The 23306-nt window shown below is 42.3% G+C and overlaps 1 protein-coding gene across 9 annotated transcripts in view; it reads right to left on the bottom strand.

The window, feature by feature from the left end:
* Positions 1 to 22777, bottom strand: part of ARPP21 (cAMP regulated phosphoprotein 21) — a 162764-nt gene extending 139987 nt beyond the window's left edge. For 3 of the 9 annotated variants that reach the window (XM_086365766.1, XM_086365780.1, XM_086365782.1), the window contains exon 1: positions 21229 to 22009. The gene's annotated coding sequence lies outside the window, so the exon portion shown is untranslated. Of the gene's footprint in view, positions 1 to 19275; positions 19367 to 20000; positions 20159 to 21228; positions 22010 to 22474 lie in introns of those variants that run through there. The other 6 variants (XM_086365772.1, XM_086365775.1, XM_086365785.1 and 3 more) reach the window with 5 other exon arrangements.
* Between the last annotated feature and the right edge of the window lie 529 nt (positions 22778 to 23306).

Here is a 23306-nt window from a genome sequence, read left to right as displayed (position 1 = left end):
TACGTGCCCTCTGGTCCATGCCCATGTTACCCCACTGGGGTGAAGGGCTGTTTCTCAGGTTCATGAGGTCTCCCTGTGACCCCCATGCTAAAATTCAGCAGTGGAGATCCCTTTGGGACATGGAGCCAACCCCGAGGCGGTACAACCTTAGTCCACACCTGTCTTTGGGGACTGAGGTGACTATGTCTAATAAGGAGGGTTTCTGCGGGGACATCCTCAGGGCCCAGCACAAAAAGGAGCTGTTTTGCACTGAGCCTAAGGAAAAGCCCTGAATTTCTAAGGTTTGGATTGGATTCTTGCTCTCCTCTGTCTGCTCCATGAGCTGAATCGGAGAACTAATGAAGAGAAGGGATCTTTTCTCTCCATTCCAAAGCCAAGTTCTCCTTGGCTCACCCAAGGTGGTTAGAAAAGCAGATTCCCTAGGCCAGGAGCAGGCTTCCTGGACAAACCTCTGATTTCACCAAGCGACACTCAGGTCTGAGAGTTTCCAAGCACTGTACATCCTGAGGACCAAATATATGCCTCTGTGGCGTGTGCCAGCCTGGACACACTCACAGAGCCGTTTGCTGCTCTGGGCATCAGCAGGCACTTCGGCTGCCCTCTCTCTTGGCCCACGATTGTAACTCAACCCACACAGGAGGTTCAGGTAACCAGTGGCTTCCTGTGTAACTGGGTTTACATGCGACAATCTGTACATCCTGCCCAGCTGGTGCAACGAGGTCAGGTGTGTACAAGAGTCAATGAATGACCTCGGGGCTTTGGGGTCACGTGGAAACTGAGATGCACCATAACACAAAGATCAGCCTGTCTTGAAAGGAGAAAATGTAGGGAAAAAAAAAAACAGAAGACATCACAGAGATGTACACTTGCGAAACGGCTCGGACTCTGAAGCCAGATATCCAGAGCTTGAAGCCTGACCCCGCCACTCACTGAGCAAGTAAGTTCCTTTCGGGTTTCTGTGCTCTGTTTTCCTTACCTGAAAATGGGAATAATGACACCTCCCCCACCTCACAGAAGGTTGTGAGGATTAAACCAGTTAAGGGAAGTGAAGCACAAGGGCATTGTCTGCCACTCATGGTTAGCAGTCTATGTCCCACTGAGACAAACACAGGCACCCATTGAACAGATCCTTCTTGATCTTACCGGCTTAGAGCCTGGCTAGTATTAAACTGCCAACACTTCTGCAGACCCAGGTCTTCTAGATACTGAGAGAGACCTCAGTGTCTATCAACCTTACAGCTGTTTCCAGACACTACTGACAGCCTTCCAAGGCTCCCAGGAGCCGTCACTGGGCTACGCAAGGTGTGGGTGCAAGGTGACTGGGGCTTCACACATAAATATGGGAAGTACCTGGATGACAATGCTGAGTTGTCTGTATTTTTCAGTGAGTAAAGATGAAATTCAAGTGCCCTTGAAATTCATTTTGAAAACAATAAAGCTTACAGAGAAGGATTCTAAGAAAAAGTACAAATGGGAGAAAGATCTTAGAGGGGTCCCAGGTCAAGACTATGTCAGGCAGAATTTTTTCTACTTCCAAATTTTCCCTAGAATCCCTGCCTGCAGCAAATGACCTTAACCATTTATGAAGATCCGTTTTCATGAAGATCATGCTTTTCTTTTTTGCTTTGCTTGAAATACAGCTTTTGTATTTCTTTAAATACATTGGTACTTTTACCTGATATAATGGCACAAATCCAGTTACTTGGTATAAATGAAAGACAGCACTATTATGATTTTAGTTTTCTTCACTTAAAAATTATAATAAATTTGACTTGTTGGGAGCAGAGGGCTGTGTAGTTCCATGAAGCTTAACACCTGTATATGTGTGTGTAATCACCACCACGACCAAGCTACAGAACAGTTTGATCACCCAAAACACTGCCTCATGCCTTCTCTTTCCAATCACAGCCCCCCGGCCTCGCCCCATCGATATAGCTCCTGCATTCACTGGTCTGTCCTCCTCTGTCACTATAATTGGATCATGTTGAGATGTTACAAAAATGGGGTTATAAAGTCTCTGATGCTTAGAGACCCGATTCATCCACTCAGCTTAACGCCCTTGAGATCCAGCCAGTCTGCTCCTTCTTGCAGTACTGCTGAGTGATATTCCATTCCATCGTATGGATGCACCATATTTTATCCAGTCACTTTCTGAAACACGTTTGGATTACTTCTGGTTTGGGACAATTATAAATAAGGCTACTCTAGACTTTTATCTACATGTTTCTGTGTTTATAATTTTAACATCACCAATTTTTTAAATTTAAGCTTTTCCGGCTCCTTAGAATACCCAATCTTGTGAATTTGGGATTATTCTATCTCCATGGAGTTTAGATCCTATCCTGGAGACTCTTGGAACACATCCTCATGGGAAAACCTGCCTCTTCCCAAAACCATCTGAAACAGAGGCTCCTAACTGTTTCTGTCTAGTGGAATTTGTCATCCTCATCTCTTCTTTTAAGATGCTTAATGTTTTAAAAATAATTTTAAAATCAGGATAAATCAATTCTGAGATTTGTTTTGAAATTTTACAGTGTTCCTTTACTATTTCAGATTAGAGAACATCAGTCATACAAGTTCTACATTCTGATAAAAAGTTTTACGTTTCAGATCAGCGGTTCTCAAATGGTGGTCCGTGAGCCAGCAGCATGAGCATCAACTGGAAGCTTGTTAGAAATGCAAATACGCAGGGCCTCACGTCAGATCTGCTGAAATCAGAAACTCTGGCACTGGGGTCCAGAGGTCTCTATTTGAAGAATCTCTCCGGGTAATTTCTGATGCTCATGTAGGTTTCAGAGGCACTGCTTTAGTGATCAACAAGCCTGTGCAGTACAGACAAGAATGCCACGGTCTGAGACTTCCTCTTGAGATGACATACTTACTCACTTACTCACAAGTACTTCCTTCTGTAGCAGGAGCCACTTAAAGATAAGATGGTTCATTGTGTTAAAAACATGAGTCCTAGATCACCCACTGACATTTACGAGACAGCTGGTGTAGTTCATTTTTGGTCACCGGGGGCAGAGCTCTGGAATCAAAACCTAAGTTGTGCAGAAATCCCTAACTCCTCAGTTGAAACAATGAACACATCATCTTACCTTCTCTTTCCGTCTTGTCATTTTATCAGTTCTGATGGGTAGAGAGCAGGGCAAATGCAAGTTTCCTCTCTTCCCTGGCTCTGTTCTGTAACCCTATCCTTAGTGGGATATTGTTCATCGGCAGTGAGATAAATGAATTCAGAAGGGAAATGAAGTGGAAAAGCAGCCAACTTAGGTCCCCTCATCACAGATCTCACAAAAATAGGGATTACTATTTCTGTAATATAACAGGATTCCAAATTGATATATATATGTGTATATAATATATAATTTATTATGTTACAAAATTTAATATATATGCATCTATATAAACATATATATCAATTATAGCATTTAATTACTAAAATTAAAGCATAAGTAACAAAGTGAACTGGTGGTTGCTTAGGTGTTTCCAGCTCTTTGCAATCCCATGTACTGTAGCCTCCAGGCTCCTCTGTTCATGGAACTTTCCAGGCACAAATACTCGAGTGGGTTGCCATTTCCTTCTCCAGAGGATCTTCCTGGCCCGGGGATTGAACCCTGGTCTCCTACGTTGCAGGCAGATTCTTTACCATATGAGCCACCAGGGAAGCCCCCAAAGTAAACATAATCCTTAAATACATCTGTACAAATATGTTAACAAACCCACTACCTTCAACAAATAGCTAATAAGTAGGGTTTATTAGACCTACTACACTAACTTTTATTTCGGGGAGGACTGAAACTGCTGTTAACCTTACCACTTCCTGTATCTGAACAACCGACCCCTGAAGGGTAACAGGATAAAGGGACCCCTTTGATCCTGTACATCTGCCAAAAACAACCGTCACCCTTTACGCAGACACATGAAAGCTCAGGAAGGGATGGATGAGCCTGTGTTCCAGGTGTCTAGGGCTGGCTTGCTAGAAGACAAACTGAGGCCAAACCATCCATGAAAAAAGCTCACACTGGCTCATTCCAACACAGGTTTTCCAGAAGATAATCTCAGGGGAAAAATACTAGTAGAACTGATCACTTCATCTTCAATATTCGGAAACTGCAGAAGGGTGTGTTGGCCGGCAGACTTAAAGCAGGTTTATCTACCTGGTATCACTTCAGGCAGAACAAAGGACAGAACACAGAGGATAACTAAACTTTTTCCCAAGCTGACTGACAGATGGCTCAGAACACATATTTGAAGAACAAGGCAATATACCTGAACTATAAAGAATCACAAGTGTAGCATCAAACATGCATTTGAAAGCTCAAACCAGGACTTCCCTGGCAGTCCACAGAATTACGACTCCATGCTGCCAATGCTGGGGGCACGGGTTCAATCTCAGGCCGGGGAACTAACATCCCACACGCCACATGGCGGAAAAAGAAAGAAAGAAAAGCCCAAACCTCATGAATCCATGAGAAGAGAAAGTGGAAAGGCAATTTTTTTTTCTTGAAACTCCACTTATCACTTTACTATCTTCAAAACCAGGATCTATTTACTAAAATGTTTTAATTAATATTTTGTTCCTTAACCAATTATCCTTGGGCATCTATTTATATTTAAGTATGAACCATTGGGTTTCCCAGGTGGTGCAGAGGTAAAGAATTCATTTGCCAATGCAGGAGATGCAGGAGACGTGGTTTTGTACCCTGGGTCGGGAAGATCCCCTGGAGAAGGAAATGGCAGCCCACTCCAGTATTCTTGTCTGGAGAATCCCATGGACAGAGGAGCCTGGTGAGCTACAGTCTGTGGGGTTGCAAAGACTAAGACGTGACTGAGCCACTGAGCAACCCACATACATGAACCATTGCGTCTCTTACATCAATAACATGGTTTCAGATTGAGCTGGGTGGTGAGTAAAGATACAGGCTAGATGTGGTGTCGTTTCCCCCCCCCACTATTCTTTTCCTTAACTGCGTGATATGTATCGTAAACATCTTATAAAAGCCAACACAAAAGAATCCCACCATCCACCAAAATCAATTTATCTTTTTTTCAGTCATCTGTGGACAGATGATATTTGTGACTCAAACTTTATAGCATTTTTATAACAGGTATTGATGTGTCATTCATTACATGTGCTCATAGAGGTTTCAACGTTTTAATGAATTAATAGTCAGACCTTGCAGGAGGAAGTCAGAGAGAGACAACATTTCTCTTTTGTGGCAAATATTTCGCATGTGATCCTTCATGAAGGGAGTTTTGTTGCCAATTAAGAAAATGAACGTTCACAACAGTTAACTGACTTGATTAGGTCAGTGACAGGCGGGGACAGAATTCAAACTTAGGTCACCTTGACTTCAAACCTATTGCCTATCCATCACACCAGGAGAAACTGTCCCAATGACAGGTGGATTTATGAGCTAGGTGCTCATTCTTGCCCAGATGGCAGCCACAAGTACAGATTTGAGACACATAAAGTTCCACCCACTCTATACCAGGTCAGAAGTTAATTTCCATGCCCTTCTTTGTCATGGCTTCATATATACCTTTCCATTATCCCTCTATATCCCGTTTCTTAATTCCTGATGCCTAGATTAGACAGAATTCTCTGTGTTCCACATGGCTATTGCACATCACAGTGTGAGTCTTATCACAAAAGAAAAAAAATAAAAGAAGAATTAAATATACCTCTTTCTTTTCCCCTGCAACAGGAATCCCCAAGTATGATACAACAGAAGTATCCCATGCTGTGATCAAGACCAAGAGCTGATGGGTGTGACATCATGTGGTCGTGCAAGTCCCTCTCTTTTACAAGCGAGGTAGTTCATAAATATATGATAACATTTATGATGGTTGGATGGCATCACCAACTTGATGGATGTGAGTTTGAACAAGCTCCAGGAGTTGGTGATGGACAGGGAAGCCTGGCATGCTGCAGTCCGTGGGGTCACAAAGAGTCAGACACGACCGAGTGACTGAACTGACTGAACATTAACACTGAAAAACAATGAAACAAAATCTTTCTCCAAAATAAAGGTTAAAAAAGGTAGAGGTGTGTGCTCAATGTCTGACTCTTTGAGACCCCATGGACTGTATCCCACCAGGCTTCTCTGTGCATGGAATTTTCCAGGCAAGAGTACTGGAGTGGGTTGCTGTTTTCTCCTCCAGGGGATCTTCCTGACCCTGGGATCGAACCCTCATCTCTTGTGTCTCTTGCACTGGCAGGCAGATTCTTTACCTTTGCACCACGTGAGAGGACTGTTTTCCAAAATAATAAAGCCACAAATAGCTTCTGATCAAAAATGATCCAAAGGTTAACCAACAAGGTCCTACTGAATAGCACCAGGAGCTCAGCTTACTGTTATGTGGCAGCCTGGATGGGAGGGGAGTTGGGGGGAAATGGATACATGTATATGCATGGATGAATCCTTCTGCTGCGCACCTGAAACTTTCAAAGCGTTGTTAATCTTACAGGCTCAACTCCAACATAAAGTTAAACGTTTCAAAAAAATGATCCAAAGGTAAATTCAGAATCAGTAGAATTATACTGACTTTTCCTCATCACTCTCACTGTGGCTTCAGCAAATGCCACAGGCAGGGCCACAGAAATCTTGTACCTCTATATGAAAAAGAAATTCTGCCTGAAGAAACACAGTAATACAGAGAGCAGACGGTGCTATCCACGTAAAATAACTCCTGCAAGGCCGAACGAATGCCCCTAATGACCTAATCAATACAAAAATAAGCACAGATTTCCTCCACAAATGGCTATTCAGTAGCTTCCCTAAAAACATTAAAAAAAAAAAATCGTTTCTCTTTCATTTAAAATTTCCTTGCTGTATTTATGTACTTCATCAAGAATACCCCAGAAGTTGACTTTCCCCCAACACATCTGGTCAGGTCACTGGGAAGACCACCTATCAGTCTACTAGGAAGCACCGTCTACCAGTCATTTCGAGTTCTCAGATCTGGGTCTGTCTCACTGCTGTGAAATTCATCACTGACAGTACACACCCTCTGATTCCTGCTTAAGCCCAAGGATCTGATGTATAAACAATGAAACAAGCGATATCTCCTCATCCTTTCTTAAAACATCCAAACCAATCTATTTCCACAGGCAGATCAAAACAATGAGGTAATGTTTTCTAGTGATTTTAGAAAAATCCATTTCAGAGCTCTCTTCTCTTGCTAGACTCATTGGGCGCATCTCTGATTATACACATGGCCTTCTGCTGGGTATAGCCATTGGTATTATCTGCAAAGTGTACAAATGTACAAATTCTAAGTCAACCACAGTATTACCTGAAATCAGCCCTGGTTCTTAAAGCCCCAAATGGCCCCAGAAGGATGCTAAGACTAAACTATGTCACTTCTAGACAAATACAGAAAAACCCCTAGTTAACATTCTTTGTAAAGCAGCATCGAGCCACAACCTTATCCCCTGTGAGATGCCATTAACAGAGAATGAAATATTGTGTGAAATTCTGTGTATATGTGGAATTCTAAACCACCCATGCCCACATCTCTTTTTCAAGATGCCTACCGTCCATCTAAGCTTCTAAAATGTCAAACCCTGCTGTCTGTGCAAAGGAGTATCTTCTAGAAAGCATCTGGATTTTAGAGATTCCCAGATGGCCTTTTGTCACCAAACCACTGGCTTGAAAGTGCATACCATGTACTGTATGAGTGGACTGAAACTGGAGTCCCTTTATGCATGAACAAGATACCCAAGGTAACTGCCATGTCAAGAAAACACGCTCAAGACTGGGAGGGTCTCAAGGGGGTGCTTTTTTGTGTGTGTGTGAGGCCTATGGAATCAAGCAAAGATAGTGACAAGGACAAAGCAAACTGAAAATACGAGCCACCAGGGAATAAATGAATACTATGAATTGGAAAAGCACAGACACCATCTTTAATGCCTACAAGCCCATTTTAGAGACGAAGAAGCTGAGGTTTAGGAAAGCTTGAAAGACTTACTAGCAAGTTGCAGATGGGAATCTGAACCCAGCTCTGGGAACGCATATTCTCTTAATTGCTTTACAATGTTGTGCTAGTTTCTGCTGTACAGTGAAGTAAATCAGCCGTGTGTATAGACAGATGGAGACACAGATATATATATATACACACACACTCACACACACACACATCCCCTCCCTCTTGGACCTCCCTGCCACCCCACCCCCATTCCACCCCCTAGGTCTTCACAGAGCACCGAGCTGAGCTCCCTGTGCTGTACAACAGCTTCCCACCAGCTACTTTACACACGTCAGTGTAAAGCTGTCACTCTTAACTATTCTATTCATGATAAGTTAGCTACGTGCTAGAAGAATGACAACCTTCTAATCATTTCACCCATTCTGTAGCATTAGTTCTTCCTTGAAAGGCTAAGAGAAGAAAGTATGACCAAAATTTATGGGCAATTCAATATGAAATTGATTCACAAATATTATACTCTCCCAAATCATTCAGTAATAGACACTGAATACTGGAAGAGATTTTAGAAATCATCTGGTGTAATTTTTATGCTTTATGGGTGACTTCTAAAAGTAAATTCTTTCTTAGTGTCTGAGGGCAAGAATTTTTCACATGGTGCAGGTCTTAGGACAATGTATCCAGATGTCCCTCTGCTTCCAAATACCTGAATCTTTAACTCTGTCTCAGCCAATGGAAAAAAATACATTCTTAAGAGAAATTATCCTTCAAGTAACTTACAGATCAAAGCTTTTCCTCCTAAAGTTTCCCAGAACCGTTTGTAATCCCATCTCCATCTCATCACAGGCATTATTTTTTAATCTACCAAGGATATTTATAATATTCTGAAACTATTTCAGTCTCCTTTTTCAAACACACAATGTAGAATATAACAACAAATTCAAAAAATCATTTGCTTTCAGAAAAACTTTCTTCTTAAATCTAAACAGATACGTTAGCTTGATCTGATATGAATTTGAACTCTGCAGTTCGTAACAATGATATTTGCATGAGTTGCTTGCAGCTCTAGGAACAGTGTAAATGTGTGATTTTTATAAATTCAACAAAGGAAACCAAATGGCTTATTCCAGTTCCATATACATTTGTCACAATCAGCTTGTCTTTCTCTTGTGAGAGAACTTCCCAATTCCTGCTTTCATGGTTTCAGTCTGTGCTCTATTACCATCAACAGAACTTTCCCCCATTAGCGCTGTTAATTCTTCCTTGTTTGCTTTCTGGAAACAATATGGTCTCCACTCTCGAGGTGTACTTTTTGTCAATTTCCTCAATGAAATTTATGGGTTAAAAATTGATTTTTCTGATTTGTCAAATTAATTCGTATTGTTTATCATCCAAGATATTCTCCATTTATCCATTTTGGAGTTTCCTTATGCTCTCATTCAATTCATTATTTAAAGGGTTCTAGTGCATGTCTCTCTCCTAAATGCCTACAAAATGCTACAGAGCAAATTTCCCAAATATTTAGCTTGAGACCTGACAAAAAATATTTATTTTCAATAAATATTTGAAAACGAAAAATGAACAACTAAATGAGTGAGTATGACATCTGATGCAACAGACAGATCTTGCTGACTCTCACACAAGAACTCTGTCTCTTCCATTCAGCTCCCATGGAAAGTCCCCTACTTTGACACAGTGTGGTCCAGAAGATATTTTTCTGGTTTCCTGTTGAAAATGCCGGTTGTGGCAGACTCTCTTGCTTTCTACATCTTCCTAAAGCCTGCCATAGCCTCAAAGAAGACAGAACGTTCTCATCTTTCGAAATTAAGGTACCAGGTTTTGCTTTGCTTTGTCAAGTCAGAAAGGTATGCAGACGTTTCTTCCATCAGAACCACGCTCAGCATACCCTAAAACGTAGAGGTTAAATTAAGAAAGCAATTCACTCTACTCTTACTCAATCAGATCCCACCCTTTAGGACTAGACTGTTTGGAAAGAGAGGGGTAAGACCTGAATTCAGTTCTCTGGTCCCAAGCAGATTAACTGGTTTGCCAGTTGCTGCTGCTGCTGCTAAGTCACATCAGTCGTGTCCGACTCTGTGCGACCCCATAGATGGCAGCCCACTAGGCTCCCCCGTCCCTGGGATTCTCCAGGCAAGAACACGAGTGGGTTGCCATTTCCTTCTCCAATCATGAAAGTGAAAGGTGAAAGTGAAGTCGCTCAGTCATGTCCAACTCTTAGTGACCTCATGGACTGCAGCCTACCAGGCTCCTCCATCCATGGGATTTTCCAGGGGAGAGTACTGGAGTGGGGTGCCATCGCCTTCTCCGGTTTGCCAGTTAACCCTCATCAATCCGTTCCCTGCTTTCATATAATAGGGAGGGTAGGGCAACTCTCCTTAAGGCAGGAAGAAAGGTTAAGGAAACCCAACTTTTCAGTATTCTCTTCATTCCTCCTCCCCTGCCTTCATCCATCACTGCTACTTGCCCAGTTCTTCAGAGGAGTGAATTTCTTCCCCACACCCTGGATAACCTTCACCAACGTTAATCCCTCCAAAGGCACATCTCCAGTAAACAGGCATTATTTCCAGCTCTGTGTGTCAGCAATTGGGAAATTGTTTGTGCACTTGCCTCATCTTCTCTCCCAAGACCACATTAACTGAGTGTTAACTATGACTTCCTTTCACATAGATGGAAAAGTGATCTAGGTATTCAGTTTAAACGACTGATGTTTTAGGGACCTTGCTATCTCCATAAAAGCCTGAGTCACTGCTTGAGATCTAAAGGAGAAGCTTCTTTGTAAGAGCCAAAATCATTTCTAGTGAAGTTATAATTCTACATATAAGGGCATCTCTTTGTTCTCTTTTTCAGAAAGATGAATGTCAGATCCACTTAGGCTGAAACTTTTACGGGAAAAACACAGTTAAAACTTTACTTAGAGCTGATTTTAATCCTGAAAAATAGAAGCCATCAACAATATAAAGGTCAATTTTTAATTCCACAAGCCTATTAAATAGCTGACATGTGCAAACAAGAACAGCTAAGGACAGTGAAAAAAAAACACACTGGGAAATACACACAGGGCTTGTTTCATGGCACTTGATTGCTGTTTGTAGTTATTGTCTTTTTATTTTTTCCAAATTAAAGGTTTATGGCACCACTTCATCCAGGGGGTCTATTGGTGCCATTTTCCCCAAGCGCGTTCGTTCACTTCCTGTCTCTGTGTCACATTTTAGTAATTCTAATATTTCCAGCATTTTCTTTATCATGATATTTGTTATAAAAGTGATCTGTGATCAGTGATCTTTGATGCAACTCTTCTAAAAAGATGCTTGACAACTTGCTGAAGGCTCAGATGAGGGTTGTTAAGTCTCTTTTAGTAATAAAACATTTAAGATTTACATTGGTTTTTTTAAAGACAGGATACAACTGCACACTGGGAACCAAAAAAATTTCATGTGACATGCTTTATTGCAATGGTAGCTTTATTGAGGTGGTCTGGAAATGAACCCCCAATATCACTGAGGTTTGCCTGTACCTGTATACTTTTGAGATAAATTCATTTTTTGCTTAATGCCAAATGGATAGCATTTAAGCATATATATTATGCTGATTCTAGAACATACATACATACACTATATATATATATACATATACACACACCTACATACTATATTAGTGTAGATATATATATGTGCATGTGTGTGTGTGTGTATATATATATATATATAGTATATATAATACATATTGGGTTGGCCAAAATTTTCATTTGGAATATCTTACAGAAAAATTCAAACTTTTTGGCCAACGCAATATATATATATATATATATATATATATATATATATATATATATATATATATATAATGCTGTATATACTCTCTGCTGCTGCTGCTAAGTCGCTTCAGTTGCGTCCGACTCAGTGGGACCACATAGACGGCAGCCCACCAGGCTTCCCCATCCCTGGGATCCTCCAGGCAGGAACACTGGAGTGGGTTGCCATTTCCTTCTTCAATGCGTGAAAGTGAAAAGTGAAAGTCAAGTCGCTCAGTTGCGTCCGACTTCGTAGCGACCCCATGGACTGCAGCCTACCAGGCTCCTCCATCCATGGGATTTTCTAGGCAAGAATACTGGAGTGGCTTCCCATTGCCTTCTCCGATATACTCTCTGCTGCTGCTGCTGCTAAGTCGCTTCAGTCGTGTCCAACTCTGTGCGACCCCATAGACGGCAGCCCACCAGGCTCCGTCGTCCCTGGGATTCTCCAGGCAAGAACACTGGAGTGGGTTGCCATTTCCTTGTCCAATGAGTGAAAGTGAAAAGTGAAAGTGAAGTCGATCAGTCCTGTCCAACTTTTCGCGACCCCATGGACTGTAGCCTACCAGGCTCCTCTGTCCATGGGATTTTCCAGGCAAGAGTACTGGGGTGGGTTGCCATTGCTTTCTCCGATATACTCTCTAACCTTTCCTAATTTTTTGTTCTAGCACTTATTAGAATATTGAAGGTTTATAAATGGATTCTCAGGTACCTTCTGAGAAATTTCATTGGAACATTTTTCTGATGGTACTATTTCTCTGAACAGTGTGTGTGTGTGTGTGTGTGTGTTCAGTCGTGTCTGACTCTGTGACCCTTTGGACTAGAGTCTACCAGGCTCCTCTGTCCATGGGATTCTCCAGGCAAGAATGCTAGAATGGGTTGCCATTTCCTTATCCAGGGGATCTTCCTGACCCAGGAATAGAACCTGCATCTCCTGTGTCTCCTGCATTGGCAGGTGGGTTCTTTACCACTGTGCCACTAGGGAAGTCCCCTCAGAAGAATGGCTGATGTTTAATTATGATTTTTAAAAAGTGTGGTTGTCTGATGAATTAACTGCTTTGCACAGCTCAGCCTCTCTACGGAACACCTTTCATGGTTCTCCATTTTCTGATGGGGACCAACTGATTAAAACCCAATTATGACAGACATCACCCTCTGACCATTTTCATGTAAGGGCTGAAATGATTCATTTCAGCAACATTAACTGAAGATACTTTAGAGTCTGAGGCCATTATCAGCGGCGCACTCCGAACAGCTTTCTCAAGGCTTGGAGACAGGAAACCAAAGCCGCCAGAGGGGGCGCCAGAGAGCCCAGCAGCAAGCCCACTGCTCTGCTTGCCTTAACTTCCGAGAGGATGCTGGGAAATGTTTCCACCTCCCCTGCCACCCCAGAGTTGCTGCTCCTGGTCGCACTCCTCAGCGCAGGATGCAAGGTAACTCCTTCCTGGATCCATTTCAGTTCCTTCGCATTCAATAATGACCTGGCTCTTCGGCCACCCCTTTTGGATGGTGAAAATTACTCAATTAAAAAGTTTTAGAGAAGTCTTCTCCTTTCACTTTCCAGACAACTCTCAGTAGGTCCATCTCTGCCCCTAGAGACTGACAGGAGAGAATGACCTTACTAAGCATTCCTATCCTCATACAAGGCCCACCTCCTAGATTAGTTACTACCTCTGCTTGGCTGTCGATATTTTCTAGGCTCACAAAAAATATTGCGCCTAGAAAAATCTCTCTCTAGGCACAGACAGAGTAAGCTAGTTTCCAATTCCAACCAGTAAAAATGGTTACAAGGTGGAAACAGAAAAGAGATGTACTCTAAATTGCTAAAACACAGACACACAAAATGCTTAAGAGGAAGTTTTTCTCATTCCATGTAATCAGGTTAAATCTCTCTTTCAACATTTTTTATATGAAAAGGTGATGATTTCCTTTTAGTGAATAATACCAAGGTACCAGGGACTTTGTTTCTGCTTCAGTCTTGCCAAGCAGGCCTCAGGTGTCCCATATGCTACATGAAACACTGAAGCAAGGAGGAATGAACGAAATCGCTATGGTCACATGATGGGCATTTGTTTGTGACTGAACTGGTGTTACTACAGTCTTGAGGAAACTAGGAAGCAGAGAGGGGTTGAGAGTCTTGGCTGTGGACACATTTTTTCAGTTATTTACTTAGACCCAGAAGGTAAACCCCAGGACGGGTTGCTCAGGTGGTAAATTGCATATTTACAGAGCTAAGCTTTGGAGAAGTGAGATTTAGGTGCACCACCACATTTAGACTTTGTTTTCCGGACCTTTTCTTTTAATCCAGATTTTTCACGTTTCTCTGATCTGCAGAATCCCATGGAGGCCCGTATCTCAGTGGTACAGTCCGTCATCATGAGCACACAGCAATTCCCCGCCTGCTCTCTGATGAGTTCCAGCATCCTCTAGCCCACACCTCTCCTTTAGTTTTAACCTGATAAGGGATCCAAAGCTCCTCTGAGTTCAAAAGGTCTCCTTATCTATAGCTTCCTGCATCATATCTGACAAATCATGCAGACATTGCGATCGTTATCACTGTGAAATGATATCCCTCTTGGACAGATATTTACATCCATGTCTTACGATATGAATACATTTTTCACATATAAACTCTCTTAACTAAATACACTCTCCCACCTCTTCATGCTGAAAAAAAAAAAAAAAACACTAAAAACAAAGCCACATGTATTTCCAGATGAAGTTGATAATTATAATAGTAATTAAAAATGAAGGAGTCCAGTTGTTAAGGGTGCTTCACGGAGCTTAAGCAGATAGCAACAGCATGGACTCACATCATGATGGCATGCTGTATCATTTCATCTTTCCCAAACTCTACCCATGATTATGTGGAAATTTCAGGGTTAGAGAAAGATTTTAATCTTCACAAAGGAAATATGAAATAAATGCTGAACGAAGTTAAATAAGCACCGAAGTGAAAATAAAAAGACAAACCATTAATACCAACTAGTTGTTTCCAGTGGGATTTCTAAATTCGTCTTTAGTGCCATGCCATTTGTTTGATAATTTCCTAAAATTCTTACAGTGCTAGTATATCTAAGTAAATTTAAAATAAATATAAAGCTGTATAACTTAAAAGTGTTAGTGCCATTATTCCCATAAGCTGGATAAAAGAAATAGGATCACAGATATGACTGCAATGTCCTGACCATGAATGAATTTGGCAGAGTTCAATAGCAATTTCAACATAACTGTGTGCTTCGTTGACTTAAAAGAGTGGTCATCTGAGTATAAACCTTAATCTTCTTTCTCTAAAAAAATAAATGCTATATTTATAACAAGAAGATCTTTTGACACTCATTTTTAAAAATTGCATTTTAAAGAATCGAGTGTTTGAAGCCTGTAAACAATGCTGAAGTCTTGATTCTGTCACATATTCACATGGCATCTACTTATTTTCTAACAGCTCTTTGATGATTAAATTAAGTCAGATGACAGCAGCCCTGGGATTTCCATCAGAGTGGTATACATATTAACCAGCAAAATGCTAAGAAAAACCTGCCAATGAAGAGTGTGGATATTTTCTTAACAATAAATATTAGAACTTCATGTGGGGATTTTAGCTGGTGGCTTTAGAAAGGTATAAAAAAACTGCAAAATTAACACAATAGCTTTTTATTTGCCCATTGAGTTTATGAGCAAGAAAAAGTCAAACATTTATGCATAGTCCCTGAATTTCAGAGAGTTGCCATGTCCCTCCTTCATTCTCTGCCGACCCATGGCTGGATTTTTCTATGTGATGGTGATGAAATCACCTGAAAGCAACTCAGACGACGGAACAATCAGATGACAGCTGGGCCTTCTAATTTCCATGTCAAGGCATATCATATTTGGACTTGGAAGATCGTAAAACTTTTAGAAATTGATGTTCTGTTGTTTTCTGAAGATGTGGAAACAGTTTACCTCAATTATTGGCGATTTTCCATTGCAACCAGATCAAATTATGTCAACATGCATTTTTAGTTTTCCCTTTAAGGTATGATGCTGTGGATTAGATGGTCCTAAAGTGAGTATTGGATCTTGACAACTGGAAGAAAATCTGCAAAATATGTGAGATCATTCCTCTGGTTTGCATTTCCCTAGAGATGATCCTCACTCTGATCACGTTTAGTGCATGATAAAGAAGCAACTGACAATAAAGGAAATGTTAAAGAATGTGTATCCATTATTAAAAATTCCAGCACTACATCCATCCATCTTAGGCTGAAAAGTCACAGAGTTCTTTTGGAAGTCTTTATCACAAACGCTAATTTCCTATCTTGTGTGGGTCCTTCCTATCAGGAGGTTGATCTGGGTTTATTTAGGTAGATTAGCTTTGTGAATATGTCGCAGTGAAAAAAACTTGCAGAAAAAAAAGACTGTATATTACATTAAGTGATTCTGCATAGAATCACATGCTGCGTAACCACAGAAATCTCTACAAAATTTGCCTAAATATTTGAAATAAAATGTGACGCAGTTGTTTTCCTGTTAAAAATCTTAAATCCTTCCCTTCAACTGAAACCAAATTTCATTTTTACTTATATTAAAACCAATGTTACTATTCACAGAAGTGAAGTTGTCAACAAAATCTTAATATTTTGTGTGTTATCCACAACACATTTTTAATGTAAGAATTGCACCATTTTAAAATGGTGTGAAATGTAATAAATTGATTAAAGGCCTGTTTCTTAAAGGGCTAATCACTAGTGGGACCCTCTTTCCTTTACCTGAAGAAAATGAAATATTTTCTGCTGCTAGATAAAAGAAACAATTGTAACATATTAATACTTTAAAAATGTTGTATGAACTTATGACTGAGGGATAATTATGACCTTGTACCTTGAGTGAGATAATTCTGGGTGAATTCTTTGGCCTTTAAATAAGTCACAGATGCAATTTTATCCTAATAGATATCACTTGGTCACAGAACTTTAAAAAATCTCATATAACCTTTGGCATGGACATTGTATATTAGGTAGGGGTTATAAAAAACTGCCAGGAGAAATTTTCTCAAGAAAACTATGTAGAGGAATTTAAAATGTTGATCTACTGTGGCTGCAGACCATGGTTACCAGTCCTTCCACCTGCCGATGTGAAGATCACTGCTGGCGGCAAGGGAAGAGCATAACATGATGCTAAGGACTCAGTTTGAAGGTAGAGTCAGTTTGGTGTATTGCAAGTCAGTTCCTTTTGTTTTTTCAATTTCTCCTCCATTGTCCCGATGGAATGATTTCAATACATGTTTTGTTTTACCTGCGCAGCTATTTCCCAGGGCACAGATACCTCCCAGTAATTTTAGAGAAAGGTGCCTTCAAAATGCTAGATGGGCATTTCATGACTTACAAAAACACAATATCACCAGATTACAGAGGATTCTGAAACCACAAGCTAACACTGCTGCCAAACATTAAAAACTGCAGAGTAAACTTGAAACTCTGTCTCAAGGACTTGATTTTTGATCAAGCAGATGATACTAATGTATGCAGTTTAAATACTGTGTATCTCAGCTCCCATTTCATCCTCATAGAAATGAAAGGGCTGTGATGTAAATACAAATAATACATAACTTTGAACATCCAGAGCCAAGTTTAATCCAAGATGAGCAAAATTAATTTAGATTATAAGACTCTGATCTACTGAAAAAATCAATTTATTAGCATTTGGCATAAATATATATTAAATGAAACCAACCTCAGAAGCAAAGATAGCCTGAGAAAAACAAATCCAGTCACAGATAAGTCTTGTTAATGTTCTTTTTCTACCTTCAACAGTCATTCAGCAGTGACTTCTATAACTGTTTGAAATCATTAAGCATATTTAACTTTCAATGTTAGAATGAAAAATAAAAGAAAGAAAGCAAAGTCAGAAATGTAAAGACTCTGGAAGCACCGATTTAAAAAAAAAAATGAAGGTCGTTTGCCTAAAGAGAGGAAGTACGGATAAGATAAGTTCATCATCACTGACTTAAAATATGTTCAGAACTTCGCTGGTGACATAAGGCATTTTTGAGGAAGCCAATTCTTTTCCTGATTAGAGATTCACAAATTTCTCAACATGCACCACTGTGTGGAACCAGTTAGGACCATGCCAGTACTTACCATTTGAAGAGATGGCTTTCAGTGTCCACATCACCTTTAAGCCCCAGATTCTTTCCTAACCTTGTCATGAAGCAGATCTGAATTAAACTAACGTATATACAAAGGGTTCATTTGCGATTTTCAAGCTTACGGACTTCAAACTATCTCCCCATAGTAATGAGGATTTTCAGTCCTATCCACTTCTGGCTATATGGTATATTGTGTCTTCACCGGCTGACTCACTCCACACTCCACTCATGCAGTTTATCATGATCTTGTGCACAGATATAATCCACATTGAATTCAGATGAGAATGCCCATTGCCTAGAGAATCTGGAGAAAAGTAGCAGCACTGTGGTTCAAATAATATTTCTCTGGTAAGAGAAATACTATAATCAATGTAGATTACTTTCTCTCTCTCAAAGTAGAAGGTGGAAAACAGAAGCAACTGCAGCAAATTATACTAACTCTCTGCAATGTATTTTTCTTGTTTTTTTTTTTTGGGGGGGGGTGGGGGTTACTTCTTATAAAAATTGACAAGATTCAGGACAACTTTGGACACTGTTCTAACAGCTTCATTTAATAAAAATTATGACTCATTTCTCCACTTAATACAAACGTCTCACTTTCTCTTGTGTTTATTACTTTTGAAACAATCTAGGCATTTTTCTAATTAGCTTTACTCTGCACAAAGAAATAACCCGACTGCAGTACTTTGTTAATGTGAAAGTGAACGACAGGGACCTTTCTGATTGAACATTCTCACTTCCTACCTCAAGACAGGCGTTCTGCACATATGCAAATAACTGCAGACAGATGGCTTTGTATATCTTACGCACTATAACATTAAGACATGTCCCCCCTCATTATAAAATCCTGAAAATTACCAGCGCTGCCTCTGCCATCTACATTTAAGAAATAGTTAACCTTTGGTAACATCATCTGTTGTGCTTATCTCAAAGTAAGGGGGGAAAACAGCTTAAATATTCTATCAAGTTCAGCCAAAACTTCCTACTTCACTTCATTGTCACAATACTTGGTCTAGACTCCACGTTTATAAAAGAAAACGAAAAGCAAATTCACAAGGCAGAGCTTCAGGTCATCAGCCTATCTTAGAAGGATTTAGTTATTTTATGCCCGGAACATTTTACAAGCTCCAAACCGTTCCCCAGTACAATATTTTAGGAAGGTGAAATTACTTCTGCACGTCTTACCACCCAAGTACCTGACAGTTTGGATTAAAAATAGTATATACACAGCAACTCCCTGGTTACTATTTCCCTGAAGTTTTAAGGCACTCAAATTATTGAATCTTCTTTCTAAGAATTACTGGAGAGGTTGATGAAAACACATATCAAACTATTCACAGGTAATTCTCCCACTAAAATCAACTGGCCTCTGTCAGTGCGATTCATTAGGACTAATGAAAATTACCATCTCCTGTAGCCAGTCTGTACCTTTCCAGACATCCTTCCCCAGGATCCATCACCATGCCCAGCTCTGCCTTCCATCCTGCTCCTTGTAGTGCTGAGTGAGGCACTCACTCCTTCATTAAATAGCATTAAAAATAGACCGCACAGAACTCCCCAGTGGAGCATGCTCTAATGGGGCTAGTGCCACAGTTCTCAAGGTAACCACACTCAGCTGGTATCCAAGAAGGAAAGTCACTGGGAGACCAGCAATTTACTAATTTAATAGCGCAGTGCACCCAAACCTATCTCAGTCTGAGCTGAACACTGTAAAAGAGAAATCAGCATGTAGTGAAATGAAGTCACAGAGAAGCTCAAGGTGCATTTCTGGAGTGTGTAAGTTTCTTTAAATACACCTCTCTGAAAAAGTACTCTGCTGAATAGACATTCATCCAAAGCAACTTATTTCAAGAATTTATTGGACAATATTAATCACAAGCACTGAGGATAAGTTAAGACATCTCTGTAGAGCAGTCTGAATGTCTTAAAACTGTATTTAAAGCAGATTACTTGAGACCAAGTGATAGTATTAATAAGCAAGGGTAGTAACAGCCTTTTGCAAGGAGGAACTGTATTCCTTAAAGAATATTCTAAACTCCCTCTCTGGAGCCTTGAAAAACATTCTGTTCAAGTGACAAAGTATAAGAATGTTATTAGAAAGGAAATTCAGGATCAAACACACATACATACCTTAGAAATCCGTGTCAACCTGAGATGAGGGCAAATGTTATTATCTCCCATGCGATCCTTATTGGGAAAAAGCAGAGGCAGTCACTGCCAAGATAACCAGACTATTCGGCTACATGGCTAGAGCTCTAGGCTTCCAAACGACTGCCCTCTGCGAAAATGACATTGCCTAAAACCTTACGAAGACATGTAAGCCCCGTGGTGACAAAACCCGAGCAGTAGCTGCATTTATTTTAAAGTGGCAAAGGTTTCCTAACTTTTACCAAATGAAAAGTGATTTCCTGTCAGCTCCGTTTCTCCGTTTTCTCAAAACAATCACAGCCATTTTGGTCACCAAAGTGGATGAAGAAGAGGAGGTGGGGATCATTTGGATTTCTTCAGTATTTGAATGAAATCTTGTCCACATTCAGCCTAAACTTTGGAGATCGTCATCTTTATTTGGGGAGGCTGAAGTGTCATACCAACAGACTTGAAAAAAGTCAAATTAAAATGGGTATCTGCACTCCAAACACAATCTCGTGAAAGTGATTCTTACCAGCCTTCCATCCCTCTAACTTTCAATTCTTTCTTTGTCTTTCCAGCCCAGATTCTGTGCTTGCCTGTATCTTCAGGATACTGAACTGACAGCAACCACATCCACTCCAGCCCCATTTCCATGCATGAACACCCAGAGAATCCATTTCTCTTCCTAGGAAACTTTCTATACACCTGTCTCATTCAACTACCACTGCATCTACAACCCTGAGGCAGAAGATGTTAAATTTGGAGTTTGCAATGATACAGAATTCAGATACATAAAAATGAGACTGAACATCTTTCCTCTAAACCCTGGGGGAGCCAGGATCTCAAGTCCTCTGAGGGCAACAAACAGATGACAACTTTCTGCCCCTTGCATAGCTCTCTTCCAAAAGAAATATGCACATTCCCAACTTTCTACAGAGAAGCCTTTAAAGATCAACTGTATACTTCTCTGATGAAGAGACCTGCTCTTTTCCATTCTCTTCCTGCTTTTCATTTTTGCCTCATTCTGGGGAGGGGGGAGTCTACCCCTCCTCCGACAAAGCATGAAAACACAATACATACATAACAACAGCTTTCTACAAACAGGAAGGAGAAACCTAGACTTAAAGAAAAGCACAGATGCAAGGCAGGAAGGAAGAGAAAAAAAAAAGAGAAAGAAACGACAAAAGGCGTGCAATGTTCACGTCGGAAGACCTTAAAATTATTTTACCTTGACCGAAAAGTGGACGTCCCCCCAGCGTCTCTGTTCCTTGATTGATTTTGGTTTGTGGCTTTTATTAGTATTATTGTTTCTCACGGATGACTTGGCTGTATTTGTTTGCTTTGGCTTATTATTGTTATTATTTTGGGTCGATTTATTTAACTGCTAATAAAAGGAGCCTTCTGCGGCGTCGGCGGGGCTCCCGGCAGGGCTGCGGCACCCAGGGCTGCGGCCACAGCAGCGGCTTCGGCCGGTGACCCCGAGGTCCCTGCGGCTCCCCGCTGCTCAGATGCGCTCGGGGGGCGCTGCCGCCGCCTTCTCGGCCCCTGGCTGCGGAGAGGGAGCGAGCTCCCGCCTCCTGGCTGCCAGTCCGTTCCGGGCACGTCTGTCTGTCTGGCCGTCTGTCCCTCAGTCCGGCAGCCCACCGCGGGCCTCCCGCCGTCCCGCGATCCGCTCTTCGAGCTGCCCCTCGCGGCGGTCCCTCCGCGCCTCTTGGTCCCACTAGCGAGGGGACCTTCTCCCGGTCTTCTGCACCCGCATCTCTCTCGTTCTGCCACTCCGCGCCCCCGGCCGCTTCCCTCGGACAGAGGAGGGCGTCTGCAGGGAGGGCGCGCGAGGCTGCTGCTCCCTCTCCCTCCTCTGTCTGCGTCCCCTGCCTCTCCCTCCCTCTCTCTGCGTGCCGGTCTCCGCGCCTCCAGTTGTCTAACTGCTCCCACCTGTCCGTCGCTCTGTCACTCTCAGTCCCTCCCTGAGCCAGCCAGCTTCGGGCGTCCCTGGGTCCCGCGCGCCCAGCTCCCCACCTCCGCGCGCCCCTGCCCTCCCACGCGCCCGGCTCCTCCCCGTAGCCCCGGCCGTGTCCGGTCCCCGCCCGGGCTGGCGGCAGAGTGCGGGTGGCATGTGGCGTGGCAGCTGCTCAGCCGGCAGACTCCAGCCTCTGACCCGCCACACCCGGGAGATGGCCGCGGTCGGGCGCCTGCGGGGGCCGGGCCTCGGCCACCAGGCGCAGCCGGAGTTGGTCGAGCCGGAGCGCGGGCACCTGCCCAGTGTGCCCGGAGCGCGTGGTGGTGCCATCCGTCCCCTGGCTGGTCTACTCCACCGGCCCCTGGGCTAGAGACAAAGCGCCCGAGCCACGAACTGCGCGTGAACACCATTCATCAGAGAGAAAACTGGCACGTTGCCCCCTGCCCCTCCACCATGCGTCCCCGCTCTCGGCCAGCGCGCATCCCTCCCCGCCCCGGGCCAGAGCCCCAAGTACCTCTCCTGGGCGCCTCCCGACTCTGGCGGCGGACACCTGGCCAAGCCGTGCTCACTCCCTTCCTCCGGGGCTCACTCTCCAGGCCAACTCTGCAGAGAATATCCCACAACAATAACACCTCACTCCACCCAAATCCCGCCGAAGCCTCAGCGCTCTCAGACATTCGCGGCTTTGAGCAGGACCCCAAGTCCTCTTGTGCGGCGCCCACTCCCCGTGGGCGCCCGCCCAGCCCGCTGCCCACCCGGGCGCTGATTGAGAATCACAGAGGTGCCCCAGAAACCCCTGCAGGCTAGGGCGTGGGGCAGGGCGCAGAGTTGACATCCCAAGAAATAAAAGGGCTGCATTTCCTGTTTGGAGAGGTGCTATTTTTATTATCTGTAATTCATCACCCCCCCCCCCCATTGTTTCAAGGTACACACTACCAAAAGAAAAAAAAAAAAAAAAAAGGGATAGTGAAGGAATGGGAATACATTTCCGGAACACCGCCCACCCCTCCTGAGTGAATGTAGAGCCTACTTTTCCAACATCACAGGTCACCAGCCAAGATAGATCACTCTGGCGTTCTGCCCCCAGCTGAGAGCAAGGCATTTGATTCTGGGCTTCCTTGCTAGGCTGTTATTAATGGGAAGCAAAATTATAGTTGTACACGCCTGCATGGAATTGCCAAAGCTTATTCTGACAGTATCCAGCAATTCAGCTTCTGAAATGTAGACACTGAATAACTATGGATCTGGTGCAATGAACGCCCCATCCCACAATAAATTGGAGAAGAGAAAATCAACTTTTACCAGCTGCAATTAGTAACCCCAATGAAGAGACAACAAATAAATAA

Source organism: Bos grunniens, chromosome 22, assembly GCF_055505025.1.
Source record: "Bos grunniens cultivar Pamir isolate PY7600 chromosome 22, Bosgru_T2T1.0, whole genome shotgun sequence".
NCBI lineage: Eukaryota > Metazoa > Chordata > Mammalia > Artiodactyla > Bovidae > Bos > Bos grunniens.
The sequence above is the reverse complement of the archived record's forward strand: the minus strand, read 5'-3'. Positions and strand labels throughout refer to the sequence as shown.